Source organism: Vulpes vulpes, chromosome 4 (assembly GCF_048418805.1).
Source record: "Vulpes vulpes isolate BD-2025 chromosome 4, VulVul3, whole genome shotgun sequence".
NCBI classification, from domain to species: domain Eukaryota; kingdom Metazoa; phylum Chordata; class Mammalia; order Carnivora; family Canidae; genus Vulpes; species Vulpes vulpes.
Window position 1 is genome coordinate 64256521 of NC_132783.1, and position 21102 is coordinate 64277622.

At 44.6% G+C, this 21102-nt stretch overlaps 1 pseudogene; it reads left to right on the forward strand.

The window, feature by feature from the left end:
* Nucleotides 1-13623: 13623 nt before the first annotated feature.
* Nucleotides 13624-14587, forward strand: LOC112927315 (calcium load-activated calcium channel-like; annotated as a pseudogene).
* Nucleotides 14588-21102: the final 6515 nt, after the last annotated feature.

Here is a 21102-nt window from a genome sequence, read left to right on the forward strand (position 1 = left end):
ACCCCTGCCCAAAGATGCTAACTCCCCACGGGGCTGTAAACAGCCAGCTGTTGCTCTTTGGGGCCCTGGGGGCTGTCCCAGCCTTGCCAGGAACTTGGGTCTGGTCTTCCAGGAGGAGGCCAAAGCAATGCTCTCTCTATCCCTCTTCTGAGGGGTGCCCAGTGTGACAAATTTGTTCCTGGTATTCAGCTGACATCTTTCTCTGCTCTCCCATTGCTCCTCTAGGGCTCACACTCCCTGGGGCCCAGCTGAATAATCCATTCTCTCTCTCTCTCTCTCTCTCTGTGGCCAGCTCCCCCCATCCATGCGTGCCACCCATCCAGCTCCACCACTGTGCTCACCCAAGACCATCACTTGCTTTTTCTAGCTCATTAATCATCTTTGTTGCTTTTCTCTGAATTTTCTGAGTTGTTCACCAGTGTCCTGGACAGGGGCACACAGAGCAGCTGTTACTTTCACAGGCAGAGTACAGAAGAGGGCTCTTCTGGCTGGTCACAGACGTCCTGGGTGTCTGTATGGCTCTATATGAGCTGTGTCTGTCTGTCCAAGACTCTTCCCAAGCAAAGCCTTTCCATTTGTTCAGAATTAAAAAGCCTTTGTTATGAGAAGGAGGCCTCTCACCTTATAAAGCAGGCACATGACAGGGACCTAGGAAACACTGCTGAGAGGTGGCCAAGGGCATTCAGAGGGATGGTGCTCATTCCATAGGGAAATGAATGTGTCAGTGAGCGTGCTGACTGCCTCTCAGTCAGGACCCCAGGGCTGGAACAATGGAGCCAGGGATGCCGGTGATGGAGAGAGTGTAGGGCTTCCCTCACTTCACAAATGAACAAACTGGTTGGCGTTATTTATATTTGCAGCAGGACAATGATGGAATAAAATAATCAGGACCTTTGAGTCATGGGATAGCGTTGTCACTCACCAGCTATGAGATCTTGGCAAATTTTTTGGGCCTTAACTTACTGGTGAGGATGGAATATATAGAAATGGTGGACATACGTGCACATTCTCTTCATGATGGTGACGATCATGGTGATGGTGATGATGAAGAAAAACCCAGCAGAAAGGTGGTGTTCACTGGCTTGGGGTGGTGTCCCTGGCTTGCGGTGGTCTCAAGAGCACCAATCTGGACCCAAAGAACAGGAGTGGGAGCTCTTTCTCCTATCATCGTGGGAGCTCCAAGGTCTGGCTGGGGGCTCATAAGTGTCTGAGATGTTGTGGGGTGGCTGACCAATTTGGCATGGAGCTGGGGGCACTAGAAGCTCTGGCAGGATATTGATCCCACCCAGAGAAAGGCACAAGATCTCACATTCCAGTCCCATGGGGCTCCTACTGGGGCAAATCGCCTGCCTTTCTTGGTGCCAGGCTTGGCTCCTCTGGTCCTACCCAGCCCCCCAACTAGGACACTCCCTTACAGTGCTCCTTGTCTACTGGCACTGCCCTCAAACTTGTGGGACCCTCAACCATCTCTAGTCCCCAAGGCCTGGAGAATGACACCTTCCCCATCATGGCTCCCTCGTCTGAGGACCTCCACAAAAGCCCTGCTGTGTGGTCCCTCTTGCCCACCAAAGTGGGCCACAGAGACTTGTTTATTTTCTTGGAGGACTGGGGAGGCCCTGGTCTTCAGCAAAGCCAAGGAGTGTATTCTGTCCCTCCAAATGCCTCTCCTGCAAGGAGAGACAGAGGCTTCTGGCTCAGAGTGTGTAGCATGTCAGACCAAACTGTGCCACACCGACTTCACATGGTTTTTTTGTGAGAATCAATTGTGATAATATACATGAAAATGCCTCGTTAAGTATGAAAGTGTGATGCAAGTATGAGTTGCCATTATTTCTTCATTGTGAAAACCCTGGAAAGTAGCCCAGAGCCTGTCTCTGCAGCCAGAGGCAGCCTGGCATGTGTCAGACCTTTGCGGTGCAGGTCATAGGAGAAGGATTGAGGTCTACCATTGAGGTGGGCTGGGTGATCAGATGAAATGTGTATAACATAGGCCACCGCAGGCCACCTATTGGCCTTCTGTCTTTTGTGTGGGCACGGGAGGCATGCCATCAGCCTAAATGGGTCTGTAACCCCAGATCATCAAAATTCTGCTTTCATGCCCAGTGTAATTGTGTCGCCTCATGTCAGGGAGCCTTCTTCTAATACTCAGAAATCTTTGCTCTTTAGAGGTGGAGACATTTTTTAATGGCATTGTTTACAATGGAATTTGATTTATGGGAGAGAAAAGACTTGAGTGGCTATTAATATTCATCTCAAAATCGCCTCTGCTTCCTCCTCTCTGAGATTTTTCAACACTCATCAGCTGTATCTGACTCGGCTGTCACAACCAGTCATTTCAGAGTTGGGCTCAATTGGCTTCTCCCAAACCTGCCCTTTCTTTCAGGTCGCTAGCTGCTTCCTGGGCATGATGGGTTCAGTGTCTAGACTGGGGATTCATGGTGGCTTTCGCCCACCACATACTCTACACTCCCTGCCCCACCATGGCCTGTACTCATTCTCGCAGCCTTTCCTTGAATAAATATGCTCTGACAGACTCTTTATCCCCCCAATGTCCAAGGAAACTGATTCATCACACTGAGGTTTCTGTCTGGGAACTGCTTCCAGACAGTCCAAGTCATGTCCTGGCCTGTGTGTGGGGTCTGGGTTTGGGTCTGGTCCTTCTCTTCCTTTGTTGAGCTTTATTTGATCTCGCTCTGGGATGTGGTCCCTGCCTCTTTCCGGGCCATTATTTCACACAAGTCCTCACCTGGAGACACATTATCGCTGGCCAGTGCTGTCTGAAGCTCCCTGACTCTGGTGTGAGGTGCTTAGGCGCTTGTAGCTCTTGGGTCCACCACGATGAGGCAAAAGGGTGAATCTGTGGGTGTAAATATGAATAAACCAGAGGCAGCTGGATTTCCAGTCACTTGGTTTCCTGTCTTAAGTTAGTGTTATTCAACAATCTTCGTGGCATTTTTAGGGCCTTTGATGGTGGAAGGAGGAGCATTTCTTTCCATTTAGAAAAATAACGATGCAGTTCGGTCTGGAATTAATTTTCCTTGTCCAATTATTTTCAATCAAATGGCATTGTGAAGAAGCCACTGTGAACTTGTTCAGTAACTCTTCTGTTATGTTTCTGCGGTTGTTGCAATGTTCAGGAAAATATTTTATCCCTTTAAGGAGTCCTGACAAGAAGTTACAGAGTATTAACAGGGACCAGATTGTAAATTGGAGATGGACCATCCGTCACGGGGGAGGGGCCATTGACAGATTTAGCAGCCCAGCTGTAAAGAGGGAGATACCGTGTTCTCCATTTTGTGGACTCAGTATCCTATATCAAGTGAGACTTCTTGATATATAGAGGAACAGCTGAGAATTCAGTTAGGGGCAGGAGGCTGACAGAGCAAGACATTTTTGGGTCAACAAAATAACATTAAGGAGACAGTTCTTCTGACAGACATCTGGCTTGGGGAGAATAGTTCAACATTGAGAATCTATCTCAGGCAATGTGGCAGGACATAGTCTCAACATTTAAAAAAAGTTTCTTTCTCATTAAGGGACAGAGTCTATGCCCTTCCTGTTGACAGACTTCAGACCACTTTGACCAGTAAAGTATGGGGGAAGCGATACTATATAGCTTCTGAAGCTGGCTTGCAATAAAGCTCTGTCTTGTTTGCTGAGACAATGCTCTTGGATCTCTGTGACCAACTAAGAAGCCTGCCTATCTTGTGGCTGCCATGCTGCAAGGAAGCCAAGCCACATGGAGAGGCCACATGTAGACCTCTGGTCTGAAATCCTAGTCTTTTGAGTTAGCTGAGCCAGATGCCAGATGCATGAGTGAACAAGTATTCAGATGATTCTAAACCCGAGCTGTCAAACCACCCCCAGACTTTGAGTCTTCCAGACATTGTGGAGCAGAGACAAGCCATCCTCTCTGTGTCCTGTCCAAATTCCCAACCCGCACAATCCATGTGCATAATAATATGGTTGTGTTAAGCCAGTAAATTTAGGGTAATCTGTTAATACAGCAATACAAACTGGAACAGGCAGCGTGTAAAATGGTGGAAAAATAAAGCAGATTAAGGTGTTAGAGAGTGAGACAGGTGTAGGTGGGGGAAGACAGTTGGGATAGCTTGTCAGAAGACTTCTCTGAGGATCTGACATCTAAGTAGAACTTGGAATTGTGTGAACATGCAAGGCTCACCTCTGGGGGAAACAGATTCTGGTTATTGGGAGCAGCAAGTGCAAAGGCCCTAAGATGGAATGAGATCATTCAAGGGATAGCAGGGTGGCCTATGTGCCTAAAGCTCAGAGAGTGAGGTGGGGGAGGAATAGAAAATGAGAGGGAGCCATATGAAGGACTTTGCTGACTTTGATAAAGGATCTGAGTTTTATTGTAAACCAATAAGAGGTTTGGAACAGGGGAATATTCTCTGTACTCACTCCCTCACTGACTTTATCCAGGCTCATAACTTCAAATAGCTTCTGTATGCTAATAAGGTATAAATATATATTTCTCACCCAGCCCTCAGCTCTGAATTCCAGATTCTTTACATGGCTTCCTACTCAACTCTTCTCACAGATTGTTAATAGGTATTTAAAATGTAATATGTATGAACTATTAGTTTATTTCCTATCCCAAACTTCCTCTTCCTACTGTCTACTCAGTATTGTCAAATGGTGACTCTGTCTTTCTAGTTGCTCAGGTCACCTTTGACCCCTTTCTTTTTTCATATCCCTGTTGGATCATGAAATCCTACTAGTTCTGCTCCCATTGACTCCCTCTGCTCTCATCCTCACCTTCTTTCCATATATTCTCCTGACACAAAGTATGCTGCTGGAAAGTCTGATGACAGTCTGATTTTCTTTTCCTTCCTAGTAGCTTGGTCTTTTTTGCCTAGATGTCCAAGGGATTTTATATTTTTCTTTAAGATCTAGAAATTTACCAGAATATATTTTGCTATTACTTATTTTGGGGTTGATTTTGACTTTATATATGTAGTTCCAGATTTTTTAATTAATTTCAGAAAAATTTTCTTGAATTGTAGTTTTTAGTTTTTGTTCTGTTCTTTGTTTCGGTTTTCTGTTTTTAGGGACTCCTTTTATACAAATGTTGGATCTTCTTTGCCTACCTTCTATTTTTGTTACTTTCTCTCAAATCCCTTTTCATTATTTCTTCATTTCCTTTGATGTAACATTTTCCTTTTGCATTTTCTATTTCTCTTAAGGCATTATCTGCTGAATTTCTGCACTCTTACTATTACCGTGATTTGTTTTTGATAACACCGCTACAACAAATGTCTGGATTCATGACAACAAATTAAATAATCTGGTATAATAGCTCATGGGACCAAAGGAAACACTTAATAGCCAGATGAAGAGGTATATAGAGCAAGACCTGGAAGGGTCCCAACCACAGGAACTTCTGTTCTTGAGTTTGTAGTGCACCACCCTCCTGGAACATGGATGTGTTCACCAACCTGGAAGCTCTCTGAACTCCTTTACTTAGGTTTTTACGGTGATTATGTTACATAGACACAAATTATTAAGACGATGGGCCATTGGTGATGAAATCCCCAGTCACTCTCCCCTTCCCAGAAGTCAGGCAGTGGGGCAGAAAGTTCCAACCTTCTAATCACATTGTTGGCATTTAGCTGGTTTCTCTGGCAACCAGCCCTCACCCTGAAGCTGTCTAGGGGCCCACCAAGAGTCACCTCCTTAGCATAAACTCAGGCGGTGAAAGAAGCTTATTGTGAATAATAAAAGATACTTCTCTTGCCCTGTCACTCAGGAAATTACAAAGGTTTTAGGAACTCTGTGCCAGAAATTAGAGATGACAACCAAATGTATATTTCTTATTATACCACAACATCATAATTCTTCTTTTTAATTTAATCTAATTTTTGATATGATTAAAAAATTTTCTAGTACTCTCCTGAATTCTATCATTTTGCTCCTGAGTTTTTCTAGCTCTGATTTATGTTGTTCCTTTAGGTTTTTTGGGAAATAAGTTGTAAATTTCATTTGTTTGGTGGGCATGTCTTTAGAGCATGTTTTATAGTCTGTAGGAATGTAATCCTACAGCTTATATATTTCTTCCTGAATAACTTGGTATGTTACTTTCTTGTGTGTTGAAAATTTTTATATGAAAATAGTTTTTCTGAATTTGCCAAAGATGTAGTTCTGCTTGGCTCCTCTAACTTCATTGCTCTTGAATTTCTCCTTCTGTTGTTTTCATGTAGTGTTCAAGAATGTGGTGGCTTGGGGAGCCTGAGTGGTTCAGTCAGTTAAGCATCTGACTCTTGATTTCAGCTCAGGTCATAATCTCAGGGTTGTGAGATTGAGCCCTGTGTCAAGATTTGTACTCAGCAAGGAGTCTGCTGGAGATTCTCTCTCTGTCTCTCTCTCTCTCCCTCTCTGTCCCTCCCCACTTCTAAAATAAATAAATAAATCTTAAAAAAAAAAGAATGTAGTGGCTTACTTTCTGAGGTCCCTAGGCTCTGTGTCCCCTACTCTTTTTAGATGGCCCTTTGATTTGTTTTCTTCCTTTGACTCAGACAGGTCTACCCCTTCCAGACTTGTACTGCAAATGCCTTGAACTTACCCATGACTTACTTAAGTAGGCAAAACCCTTCCAGTGTTGGCTGCCATTCTCCAATTGTCTTTGTTAGCTTTCTGTTGAGTACCTGTTGGATATTCTGAGATATTTAAAGTTGGTCTGATCCCTGACTCTCTGCTTCTTCTTGTACAGATGTTAATATCACTCAGGTCTTGTATCTGTTGGTGGTTTTTCTCTACCCACTTATATTCTGGGGATCCTGGGGATGCTTTGTCAGTTAGTTTTATGGTACATATGATTAATGAATTTTGGTTTTGCTGTTCTGTACTACTGGTGCTAGCTATTTTTCATGATGGAATTTGAGAAGATTCAAAACTTATGATATCATCCCAGAATCTTCAATTTGTATTCAATGCATTATCCAGAATGGTGCTATTAAAATGTATATCAGATCTTCTCACCACTTTAATAAAAATGTTTTAGCGGCTCTCAGTGTCACTAGAGCAAAAGCCTAAATCCTTACATTGATTTATAAGGTGCTATGTAATCTGACTGTCTCCACCTCTCTTCTCCATTACTTTTCTGAACTCATCTCATACCACTTTCCACCTTGCTTATGACACTGCAGGCACACTGTCCTCCTTATTGTTTCTGAAGTGTACCAGAAGTGGTTCTGCTTCAGGGTCTTTACACTTGCTATTCCCATTGGCCTTTATTTAAACATCACTGTCTCATCAAAACTTGCCCTGGCCACCGGATCTAAAATTGTAACCCCTCCCAACATTACCTATTCCCCCATCCCTGACCTTTCCTTCTTCATTTTTTAATTAGCACTTATTACCACATCTTTTATTTATTAATTTACTTATTAAATGTTTTGATTGTATTTAATTTACATATTTAGAGAGCAGGAGCAGGAGCAGGGGGAGGGGCAGAGGGAGAGGGTACATCTTAGGCAGACTCCATGCTGAGTGCCGAGCCAACTCGGGGGTCAATCCCATGACCCTGAGATCATGACCTGAGTCAAAATCAAGAGTTAGATGCTTAACCAACTGAGCCATCCAGGTGCTTTGTATTAATTTAGTTATTAATTTTTAAAATATCAAGTAGAGGGATCCCTGGGTGGCGCAGTGGTTTGGCACCTGCCTTTGGCTCAGGGCGCGATCCTGGAGACCCAGGATCGAATCCCACATCGGGCTCCCAGTGCATGGAGCCTGCTTCTCCCTCTGCCTGTGTCTCTGCCTCTCTCTCTCTCTCTCTCTCTCTCTGTGTGTGTGACTATCATAAAAAATAAATAAATAAAATGTCAAGTAGAACATAAATTCCATGGAGGTGGATGTTTCTGGTCAAAACTAAATTTTTTGTTGAATCAGTGAATACATTTCAAAATTCCCTCTGTGGAGACCAGCAAGGTATAGAATGAGAGAATTCAAAGGGAGAGACAAATTAGAAAGACTTACTGCCATTATTCAGGCAAGAGCCAGTGGTGGAAGCAGAGGTAAATAGTTGCATTTGTGATCTACTTTAAAGGTAGAAAAGCAGACTTGCTAATTATCAATGTAGGTTGGTAGATGCTGCTTAATTGTTTGATTGATGAATTAACGGGTGGGTATGAAAATGCTTTATGAAAGGCTGATCACAGCTCCTATTCTCCATACATTCTCAGTTAGTTTTCATTGAATAATCTCCCAGGTGTGGCTAGGGGAAAATTCAAGAACGCTCAAGACAGAGAATATTTTGGAGGTAGGGATAGGAAAGGTGTTTCAGTGAGAATTTGCTGCATAATAAATCAGCCTAGGGCATAGTGACTTAACACAACATGGATTTATTATTTTTCATGATTTTATGGGTTGGCTAGGAAGTCTCTCTGCTGATTTTGCCTGGGCTCACTCATATAGCTTCATCCAGCCAGAGGCTCAGCATGGCTCAACATTCATCTCAGGATAGCCTCTATTCCATGTGGCAGGTGCTGCTGACAGTCAAGTTGGAGGGCCTCACTTCTCCTCCATGAGGCCTCTCCTCTTCTAGTAGATTATACCAGCTTCCTTACATGGTGGTCCAAGGGTAGCATTTCAAGAAGGCAAAGGTGGAAGCTGCCAGGGCTAGCCTTGGAAGTCACACATAGTTACGTCTGCCAAATTCTATTGATCAAAGCAGGTCACAGGCTAGCCCAGATTCTAGGTGTAAAGGAAACAGACTGCAACTCTTGATAGGAGTAGCCTTGGATAGTCATTGTCAGGGGGCATGCTTACCAAGATAGGAAGGTTTTGTGGTCACATTTCGTGAACTCCCACAGAAGGCAGCCATTATTTATGGAGTGTTGACTATGTTCCAGACACCGCGGAGGTACAACACATAGGTGATTCTGCTCAATCCTCATAGCAATCTTGAGTCGAGAGGCCAGTGAAGAAATGGAGGTCCCAGGACAACAGATGGCCTCTCCCAGGACCCAGAACCAGCAAGGGGAAAGCTGGCATTCAAGTCCAGATCTGTCTGACTTTGAAAGCCTGTTTTTTTTTTTTTTCTTTTTTAACACTGATAATGGTCATGCATCTGTGGTGTGTACAAGAGGGATTCCATTGGCTCTGCCAAGCATTTCTGTTTTTTCCCCCTTTCTTCTGCCTTCTTTCTCTTGTTTCCAAAGTTGATGAGTTTTTCACCTGGTTTGGGGATTTTTTTTTCTTTTTTTGGTCACACACTTAATAGCTAACATTACTGCATAGTTACTGTCCGTGAGCGACAGTTCTGCCTATGGTAGACTCTGCCATCCAGGCACAGTATTCGCCGTTGACCGGGCTGCTCTGGGTTGCTGGGCTGGTCAGTGGTTTGCTGTCCTGACAGACTGACCTTCCTGTGCCTGATGTTGGCAGGGGATTTCTGCAGATTTCTGCCCCACTGAAGGCAGCTTTGAGCAGGCAACCAGGTGCGATGAGTCGTGCTGCATTCCCCGAGATGTCCTGAAGAGTCTTTTATCTTTGGAATGTGGCCATCAGGCAGTATTCTAGAGAGCGTGGGCTGCAACTGGGTATTCGCCCTTCTGGCTGGGAAGATGGGATATACTTGTGTGTAGATTTACCCTCTGGCCTCCGTGGCCTGTTTCTAAGAGGAGAGATGTGCAATAGTATCTCCTTCCTGGGTAGGAGGTACAGAGCATTTAACCACACCCTGCTCTGCCTAGGGGCCTGTTTCTGCCCCAGGCAGGGGCTGCTGATTGCTGAAAGCACATTCAGACAGCAGATTTTTCATCTTTTGCTGACCACTTACCTTGGGATAGCCTGTGATAGTATTCAAAACACTTTCACATGCACGTTCCCATGAGAGCCTTGCAACACTCCTGGGAGGGACACAAGGCAGGTGATAATGTTCCCATTTCAGAGAATAGGACAAGTGAGGCCATTGCCAGACCCTCCACTAGACCCGGGACTCAAGCCCAGGTCTCTCTCCCCGAAAATCCCGCTCCTCTGCCCTCATGCTGGGCTGCCTCTTGAAGACCAGATGCAAGGGTGTGGGCATCAGGGAAGAGTCTGGGATCATGGGAGGAACAGAGGGCCGGGAACTCTGTCCAGCAGCTACTCGTCACTACCTGGAGGCCAGCAGCTATGATGTAGCCACAGGCTTTGTTCAGTGATGGCTGCCTTCCTTCTGTGGGTGGGACCTCAGTGCCGGCTGGCTGGGGAATCCCACTGGTGACAACACAGCATCCTTTTGCGCTGACGCGGCAACAGATGCTCCAGACCAGCTCCAAGCCTGACAGCATCTTTGCAAAGTGTGTAAAGGGACAGCAGACGTCAGAGCCCTCCTGTAAATCACCTTCACAAAGGCTCTTTGTGGTTGATTCACTGATGACTCATTTATAATCTGGTTTCAACATTGTGAGTCAAAATGTACCACTTTCATTAAAAATAACATTCACTGGGGTCTAACGGCTTTCTTTTTTCTGTTTTTTACTGTACAGTGTGGTTTCTGGATGGGAAGCTGTCAGATAGCAGGCGAGGTGTTCCGAGGCACTCCAACATAGGCATTATGCGTGTCTTCACAGGCTCCCACTGCTCCAGGGCTGATTGAGCAGAGAGGACCGCGTACCTCCCGCGGGGCCTGCCGTGCCGAGTGTGCCCGCAGTCAGCGGGAGCGGGTGCGGGGTGTGCGTGCTGGGGTCACGGAGACAGGTGTAAGGCAAGGTGTCTGCCCCGCAGGGGGTTCTAGGCCGCGCAACAAACCAGAAGTGTCGGCATCACTTGGGATGCTTGTTCATGCAGATTCCTGGGTGCTTCCCCCCAACCCCCCCACGGCTCCGTGGGCGGGACCTTGATAAACCCCTCAAGAGATTTCAGGCACAGTAAAGCTGAGAGCCTTGACTTTCGGGTGAGACTGATGGGAAGTCCCTGGAGGCAAACTCTCTTTGTGCGTGGGGGAGTGAGAGGAGGCAGGTGGGCTGCCAGACAGGGGCTGAAGAAGGAGGAGGGAGAAGAGAGGGCAGGGGGTGGGGCGGGGCGGGGTGGGGGTGCAGCAGCGCCAGGGTGAAGTGGGCGCCCGGAGTCCCCGTGGGGACTGCGCTAAAACTCCCTGCTCTATTTGAGGCACCCATAGCCTTTCTGGCTTGGGGACCAAATCTTGGGCATCCCCTATTGCCCTGTGGGAAAAAAATCCCATACAAAATCCGTTTAGTGGGTATTCTGCAGGGTGAGAAGCCCTTGCTCTGGTTAGAGCTTTATACTTTGTGTTCTTCAGCAGTGTTGAGAACTTTAGTGGGAAAGCCACTGGCAAGATCCAGTGGAGTCTGACCTGGATGAATGTCTAAGGACTGGCACCCAAGGTCTCCGCTGCTCCTGGGAAACCAGCATTTCATTTCAGCTATTTGTGACTTTCTTTGCCAATTTTTGCTGTTGTCGTTCTAAAGTTCATTTCATGAAGACTTTCCCCTCTAAGCCCAGGGGGAAGTGTGACCTGACTCCGCATCCCTCCCTCCTCTTGATTTGTCTTCTCTCCAGGGGCTTCTGGGGTGCAAGCTCTCTTGATGGAAATATGGTGTGAGGTCCAGGAGTGAGGCTTGGATTGGGAAGGTGGATGGTTCACCCAGATAGCCTTGCTGTCACGGTAGTGTGTGTTGCATTCAGCAACCATAGCCTGGCCTGCCAGGGTGGCCCGACCTTCCCGCTGCTTCCATCTTGGGCAGGCACCAACACCCAGCGCCTTGCTGGGGCATCACCATGGTCCTCACCTCTTTGCTGCAACTCTCCTCATTCCCGTCTGCCCAACCTATGCCTGACCCTCTGTCTCTGGCTTCCCATGCTTACCTTGGCCTGAGGCCTGAACTCACTCCTCCCAACATTCCTCTTCTGCCATGGTTCCACCCAATTCTAGTTGTTTTCATCTTCTTCCATACTAACAGACTCCCCAGGATGCTTCCCCAGCACTAGCCCACATGGCTGCCATTCCTGCTGGTTTCCCCCTCATCCCCAAAGGTAACTGGGCAGATGGCATGAAACTCTGGTGCTTTAGGAAGGGATCTTATAAACTATCTGCCACTTTCTGGTCCTCATGCACCTTTCCTCAGCAGCCAGCTGTCTTGAGGTGAATGGCCACAGGGAAGGAGTGGGTCTTAATCCCTGGGCTCCTTGTCTTTGTGATTAACAGGAGTATCATCTGGCCCATTACCTGTTACCTACCCATTTTCCATAAACAACTTACTTCCACTTATTTAATTATTGGGGTCTTTGCTGTTGGCTTTGTAGTTTGTTTGGGGAGAGGGCTTCATCAAGAAAAGAGAGGAAATGCAGAGTATTGGCAAAGAGTGCAAAATCTGGAGCTTGGGTTCCAATCCAGACGCTGTCTCAGCATGGTTGTGTGTTCTTGAGCAAGTGACTTACCCTTTCTGCGCATTGGTTTTCTCATCCATAAAACGGACATGACAATATTAGCGCCCATCAGAGATTTTTCTGGGGATTGCATTCATTACTCTTTGTAAAGCATGAAGAATAGTGCTGGGTACCTTGTCTGTGCTATGGGGATTTGTTCAATTTATTTCCTCTTGTTTTACAGAGCTGCAAACAGATCCAGGGGGATTGAGTAAGTAAGCAGCAGAGCCAGCACCAGCACAGGGGTCCCCTGTCACTATTTTCTGTGGCTCTGGATGCCAGTGACAAACAGCATGCCCCAGGCTCTCTCCCAGCCATTTGCAGCAACCTTTGAGTGGGGTTTCAAGATTTCAGCAGTCTGCTCAGTGATCCAGTTTTGGTTGGTGTCTGAAAATGTCTCTAAAACTTATCTCGATGCTTTCCCCACCCCTAATTGTCCTTTTCTCAACATTCCTGGGTTCTGTGCATCACCCAGCCAGAAACCAGGTGGAGGGGGACCAGACTTGGCTCTTTCCTCCCTCTGCCCCAAGCACCACTGGCTGTACCTCTTAGGAGCTCCAGAATCAAGCTGCACTGCCTGTGTCTAATCCAAGCCACCGTTACGTCTCCTCTGAACAGCTCTAGTAGCTTCCTAGCTAGATGTAGTGGTCTGCACGGTGGCCCCAAAGTATCAGGCGCCAATTCCTGGAACCTGAGATGGCACCTTAAATGGGAAAGTTTTTGCAGATGTGATTAAGAATTTTTTTGAAAAATTTAAATTGTGGTAAAATACACATCATGAAAGTTACCATCTTAATCATGTTTAAGTGTAGAGTGGCATATGTATGTTCATACTGTTTGCAATCATCATCACATTCCATCTCCAGAGCTCTTTTTATCTTGCAAAACTAAAACTCTGTGTGCTTTAGTCTCTGCCTTTTCCCCTGATCCCTACTACAGCGCTTGGCAGCCCAGCCCCCATTCTGCCTTCTGTCTCTATGAACTCAACTTCTCTAGACACCTCATATAAGTGGAATCCTACAGTATTTTTCCCTCTGTCACTGGCTTATTTCACTTAGCATGACATCCTCAGGATTCATCCATGTTGTGGCATGGGTCAGAGTTTCCCTCCTTTTAACGACTGAATGAGGGTGGTCCAGAAATCTAGGGAAGTTGTTGTCGTTTAATTTTTTGCGGGCTCTCGAGAGTGCTTCCCCCCGGCGGGTGGGAGTGCAGAGAGGAAAGTGTGAGATGAGCACCATATTCGCGGACACCCTGCTTATTGTTTTTATCTCCATGTGCACAGCTCTTCTGGCCAAGGGTATAATGTGGGTCCTGGTTTACAGGACAGACAAGTATAAGAGACTCAAAGTGGAAGTGGAAAAACAGAGTAAAAAATTGGAAAAGAAGAAGGAAACAATAAGAGTCAGCTAGTCAACAACAACAAAAAAGAAAATAGAGAGGCAAGAAGAGGAACTGAAAAATAACAATGGAGACCTATCCATGGTCCGAATGAAGTCCATGTTTGCAACTGGCTTTTGTTTACTGCCCTAGTGGGAATGTTCAATTCTGTATTTGATGGTAGAGTGGTGGCAAAACTCCATTTCACCCCCCTTTCCTATATCCAAGGACTGTCTCATTGAAACCTGCTGGGGGATGATACCACAGACTGTTCCTTCATATTTCTGTATATTCTCTGTACCATGTCAATTCGACAGAACATCCAGAAGATTCTTGGTCTTGCCCCTTCACATGCTGCCACCAAGCAGGCAGGGGGATTTCTTGGCCCTCCACCTCCTTCTGGAAAGTTCTCTTGAAATCAAGAAGAACCCTGTAATTCCTGTCATTCTTTTTAAACATTCAAATTATACTGGCAACTATTTTGTAGCGGGGGCCATAGACAGCCTTAGGGCTTGGGCTACTTTCTAGTTCTGAGTTGTTTCTAGACTTTTTGGATATGATTCTAATGAGAATGGCACCCAAAAACATGATAGTACTTTCAGTCAGATTAATTTAAAAAAATAAGTTTGTTGGTTAGATAAATTCAGCTGATGTTTATGTAATGAGAAACAAATAGCATCTTTCTTGTTTGGCTTACACGAATATTTTCTGTGGGGCTGACTCTCAACTGTATGCTGTGTGCCATGTACCATGGAAGTTGGCTCTCCATGAGCATTTAGAATTCTGGAAGAAAAATTTAGTTTGTGATATCTTAATTGGAACTATTTGTTGTACATTGTTTTGAAGTCAAATATATGACCAAAGAAGCCAAGAATTTAGCTATTTCAAAAAAAATAAAGACTGAATGATATTCCATGGTATGGATATACCGAATTTTATTTAGCCATTCATCTATTGATGGACACTTGAATTGCTTCCACCTCTTGGCTATTATGAATAATGCTGTTATGATATGGGTGTACAAGTACCCGTTCAAGTCCTGACTTTTCATTCTTTGGGCCAGGAGTGGAATTGCTGGATCAAATGATAATCTCTTTAATCTTTTGAGGAACTTCTTTACTGTTTTCCACAGTGACTGTACCATTTTATACTCCTACCAACCGTATGTAAGGGTTTAAGATAAGATTTTTAAGATGAGATTTTCCTGGATTGTCCAGACGCCAGATGCTATCAGGAATGTTCCTATAGGAAAAAGGCAGAGGCAGTTGACACATGCAGAGAAGGCCATGTGAAAATGGAAGCAGAGATTGGTGTTGGGGGTGGGGGCTCCAAACCAGCAAGCGCTGGCCACCACCATAAGCTGGAAGAGGCAGGGAGTAGAGGGACCATGGTCCTCCTGACACCTTGAGTTCAGCCCAGTGAAACTGACTTCACACTTCTATCCTCCAGAACTGCGAAAGAATAGGGATGCCTGGGTGCTCAGGGGTTGAATGTCTGCCTTCGGCTCAGGTTGTGATCCTGGGTCCTGGGATCAAGTCCCATGTCGGGCTCCCCACAGGGAGCCTGCTTCTCCCTCTGCCTGTGTCTCTGCCTCCCTATGTGTGTTTTTCATAAATAAATAAATAAATAAATAAAATCTTTTTAAAATAAATAAATAAATAAATAAATAAATAAATAAAATCTTAAAATAAAGAACTGTGAAAGAATAAATGTATCTCTTTGATTTTAAGCTACCAAATTTGTAGTAACTTGTTACAGCAGCCATGAGAAGCTAATACACTGGTCTGCACATATTCAAGCTCATTTTCCTCCCACTCAATGCAGGCCCAGGGTTCTTTTAAAGATGCAAATGGGATTATGTTGCTCTTGTGACACACTCTCAGTTGTATTTCCCTGTCCTTGGCACCATGACCAACTGCTTCGAAGCAGACTGATGCAGCCCTCAGCCCCGGGTTACAGCCTGCCTCTATGGAGCCTTCACATTTCACCTTGACTTTTCCTTGTGCATTTTGCTTTAGTTATACCTGTTTTTCCATGTTCCTCAAACACACTAAGCTGTCTCTTGCTTCTAGACCTCTGCAGTGCTGCTCTCCATTTGAGTCGCTCCATCCTACTTACTCATCTCCCATTCCTCCTAAATTTTTGTGGGGATAACTCCTAAATGACTGTCGGATGTGAGGTCTCTGCTGGGGCATAATTGTCACTGCCTCTGGGATGCTCTCCCTGACATGTAGGTGAGGTCGGCCACTCAAGACCAAGTGGTCTCATAGCCCCTGGGACCCACTCATCATCCTGTGCCTCGTACTTGACTGCAGGTGCTTGTTTGCTTGTCTGTCTAACCTGATGGAGTGGCAGCCTCTTACAGGCAGTGACCCTGGCAAGCTCACCTCTCAGTTCTCACTATTGCACAGAGCTTGGCGCATGGAATGTAACAGTGAATATTTGCTGGCCAACTGGCTGAGCAGATGTGGGAAGGGAGTTAAGGAAAGCCTCATTTGAAGATAACAAGGAAGATGCCAGAAGTCACACTGTAGGCCCAAGGAGGGCAGTTACCTGTGTGTACCAGGAAGTGTGTGATACCCTGTTGTGTGCCCAGAGTTGGTACTCCTGTTGGAGGAGGATCAGGATACCTCTGGAGTCAAATAAACCACCTGACCATTGCTCATCACTGGCCCAAGGGGTTTGCCCTGGAGATGCCACACAAAGGTAGCTGGTTCATCTTGCCTTGGCTTTGAATCTGGGCTTAGAAAGTTGTCACCCATCCTTGTCTCCCACATCCCTCATGCAACCCAACACACACACACACACACACACACACACACACACAGCCCTTACAAAGTATTTTGAAAGAAATCTTTAGAAATATAAATAATGGTAAAATACACATAATGTAAAACTTACCACAACCATTTCTGAGTGTACATCTTAACAGGGTTAAGTTCATTCACATTGTGCTGCAAGCCCATCACCATCTATCTCCAGAACTCTTTTCATCTGCAAAATTGAAACTCTGTACCCACTAAACAATTACTCCCCATTCTCCTCCCCACTTCCACTCCAGCCCCTGGAAACTACCATTTCTACATGTCTGTTTCTACGGATTTGACTCCTCTAGGGATCTTGTATAAGTGGAATCATCCAGTATTTGTCTTGTTGTGAATAGCTCATTTCACTTAGCATAATGTCCTTAAGGTTCAGCCATGGTGAAGCATGTATCAGAAATCCCTGTCTTGGGACACATGGGTGGCTCAGCATTTGAGCATCTGCCTTTGGCTTAGCATGATCCTGGGTCCTGGGATCAAGTCCTACATTGGGCTTCCTGTGAAGAGCCTACTTCTCCCTCTGCCTATGTCTCTGCCTCTCTCTGTGTGTCTTTCATGAGTAAATAAATAAAATCTTTTAAGAAAGAGAAATCCCTGCCTCTTTAAGAGTGGGTAGTATTCCATTGAATGGATGTACCATATTTATCCATTCACTCATTGATGAACGCTTGAGTTGCTTCCACATTTTTGCTATTGTAAATAATGTGCTACAAACATGAGAATATAAGTGTCTCTTTTAGACTCTGCTTCTAATTCTTTTGGGTATATACCAGAGTAATTACTGGATCATGTAGTAATTCTATGTTAAATTTTTTGAGGAACTGTTTTACTGTTTTTTTTTTTTTTTTTTTTTTTATAATAGCTATACTGCCATTTTACATTCCCACCAAAAGTGACAAGTGTTCCAGCTTCCCCACATCACTGACTCCTGGGGTTTTGATGAGTTTTGTAGACTTTTACTGAATGTTTCTTGGTGAAGGTTGGAGGAAAGTGGTTACATTCATGTCATGCCACAAATATGTCTAAAAAAATTTTTTAGCATCTCTCTCTCTTTCCCTGGGATTCTACTTCCGATGGCAGAGGGCCCCTCTACCCTCACACTCTTTCTCACCAACAGGGACTCCCTGTTAATCAGATAATCTTTTTCATTATTTTGTTTCAGAGTATTTTTTGCTGGCTTTTAAAAAAAGATTTACTTTTTTAGAGCAGTTTAATGTTCACAACAAAATTGTGAAGAAATTACAGAGATTCCCTGTATACCTCCTGTCCTCTGATACATGTGGCCTTACCCACCATCAACAACCCCCCACCAGAGGAGTGCATTTGTTACAACTGATGGATGTACAAGAACACAGCATAATTTCCCTAAGTCCACAGTTTACATTATTGGTATATTCCATGGGTTTGGACATATGTAATGATACATATCCATCATAATAATATCACACACAGTATTTTCACTGCCTTAAAAGGTCTCCATGCAAAACTGCTTTTTGATTTGATATTGGCTCATATGGTTTGACACTAAAAACATTCCCAAGAAAAAAAAAATAAAAAAATAAAAACATTCCCAAGTTTTTCTCCCAGACAGTCCCGCAGCCACCCAGTTCTGTCCCCCAGAGTCCACCTGTGTGATACTTTCTTAAAAACGTATTTGGAGATATATTTTTTTAAATTTTTATTTATTTATGATAGTCACAGAGAGAGAGAGAGGCAGAGACATAGGCAGAGGGAGAAGCAGGCTCCAAGCACCAGGAGCCCGACGTGGGATTCGATCCGGGGTCTCCAGGATCGCGCCCTGGGCCAAAGGCAGGCGCCAAACCGCTGCGCCACCCAGGGATCCCTGGAGATATTTTGTATACATAATATAGGAGAGCAAATTGATGAGGGGTAAAGTGGAGCATGAAATATAAAAGTAACAATAGGTTGGTACCAAAAACAGAACTGAAAGTATACATACAGGGAAAAGTCAGGTAGGTCTGTTTAATACTAGCTGAGCTCATGAGATATAATGGAAAGTAACTACCTGGTTCTTTGCATGAGATGGCCCACAGAAGCACAATGAAGGTTGCATACATCTGGAAGTAAAGCAGTTTGCGTTACAGCAATCACCGGGGTAGGACCGTGGGAGTCTGTGGAGGTGGGGCTGTGGTCCAGGACTCCTAAAGGGGATCTTGAGTAGATTTCTGGGCAGACTCAACAGAGTGGGCAAAGACAATATGGGGTTTGGTGTTTGGACAAGTAGATAAATCCAAGTGTGCATATTTGAGACATCTGGAGTACTGCAGATCTGCTTGCTTTTTTCACCGATCTGATCAATTGTCCATGTGAACATAGCTTTAGAAGTGTTGTTGCTTCCCCAGCTTCACTTCCCCTGCCTGCAGGTTTCATTCAGAGGACGAGTTCTGGCCAGATTGGGAGTGATCTGGTCCTTTGTGCTTGTGAAAATCTCTTCTTCTATGGTGCATAGCTAGTGCTGGTCCCTCCAACAAGTGGGGCCATGACTAGTTTTCACCAGTGGAATATGAGAGGAGGTGACATTGCCTTCTACAGAAGGGAGTTGTCCCATGGGACTTTATTGCACTGAAGCCAAACACTACTCAGAAAGAACCCTGTTTCCTAACCTTCATATCCTACTGTTTTCCTTTGATTACCTCTACAAATCATATCCACCATTAGATAATAAGTATTTATTATTTATTCCATCATTGAGGATATCCAGCAAAGTGCCCCTATGGGCAACCTTTAATTTTCAAAGCAATAGCTCCATTAGTGGGGTAGGACCGTAGCGTGGCCCTGTATCTTGGACCCTCATATATCTTTTTAGAAATATCCTTCTCAGGATGCCTGGGTGGCTCAGCGATTGAGCATCTGCCTTTGGCTCAGGGCATGATCCCAGTCCCAGGATTGAGTCCCGCATCAGGCTCCCTGCGAGGAGCCTGCTTCTCCCTCTGTCTGTGTCTCTGCTTCCCTCTATGTGTCTCTCATGAATAAATAAATAAAATCTTAGAAAAATATTCTCTTCTCACAAGAACCACTCAGATATTCATAGTTCACATTAGCAGATGGAAATGCCAGTGTCTGGTGGGTCTTGAGAAATACAGGTAGCATACTCTAATTCAGAATTAAGCAAAACTGAACAATCCTGAATTTACATGTTATCACACAAAACTTTTGCTGAATACTGTCTCTAGATATAGGGTGATAGGGTCTGTGTGTTGCCATGTGGTGTGACTGGTTCAGAGTATCTCACTGCCTCCATTCCACTCCTATCCTCCGCCCCATTTCCCACCACCTTTCTGTAACACTCATCCATTGGTCAGATGAGGCCCATCTTACTGTAGTTCATCATCATTAGGACGCGTGTTGAACAATTATCAAAACCCAAATAGAAAGCCTCAGATCTTCCCTCTGATTAAAAAGAATATTCTTTAAAGTTTTTAAAAATTTTATTTTATTTTTATTATTAGTTTCAGAGGTAGAATTTAGTGATTCATTAGTTGCATATAATACCCAGTACTCATGACATCAAGGGTCCCCCTTAATGCACAACACTCAATTACCCCATCTCCTCACCCACCTCCCCTCCAGCAACCCTCCATTTGTTTCCTAGAGTTCAGCATCTTTTATCATTTGCCTCCCTCTCAATGTTCATCTTATTACATCTTTCCTTCCCTTCCTCTATGTTCATCTGTTTTGTTCCTTAAATTCCACATATGAGTGAAATTATATGGTATTTATCCTTTTCTGACTTATTTCACTTGGCATAATACACTCTAGATCCATCCACATCATTGCAAATGGCAAGATCTCATTCTTAAAAAGAATATTCTAATAATATTTTAACATCAGGACCAGCAGTACAAAAGTGTTCTATTTATTAATGTATACATGTATATTGAATGTACGTGTTTTGTTCTCACTTTCAAATTTAATAAAATGGATGGAACTGTGAATAGATAAGTATGCTTTTCATGAATTTAGGCTTCTGGCCAAAGTATTTAATGGGGAGGAACATCGAGGATTGTTCCTTTGGCACGTGAAGGACAGCATAAGTAATCCTCCTGGGGGCAGGGTAGTAGGTGTGTGTGTGTTTTCAGTAGTAGACTGTGAGAGAATGTTTCTTTCTTTCTTTTTTTTAGATTTACTTATTTATTTTGGAGGGGACGGGCAGAGGGAAGAGAGAGAATCTCAACCAGACTCCTTGCTGAGCTCGGAGCCCAATGTGGGGATTGATCTCATGACTCTGAGATCAGGACCTAAGCTAAAATCAAGAGTAAGACACTCAAGAGCCACCCAGATACCCAGAGAGAATGTTTCTGAAGCAGAGCTCAGGTGATAGCATCTTCCTCAGTAGCTTCAGAGGTCACTGAGTCAAGTTGGCTTCCCAACACCCTTTTGTGAGTATTGGTCCCATTATCAAGTTTCGTAGGTCTGTTCATGGTGACCTCCTTCTGTACTCTAGGCAGAAACAGGGAAATAAAGTTGGCATTGCCTTCTATTTTCT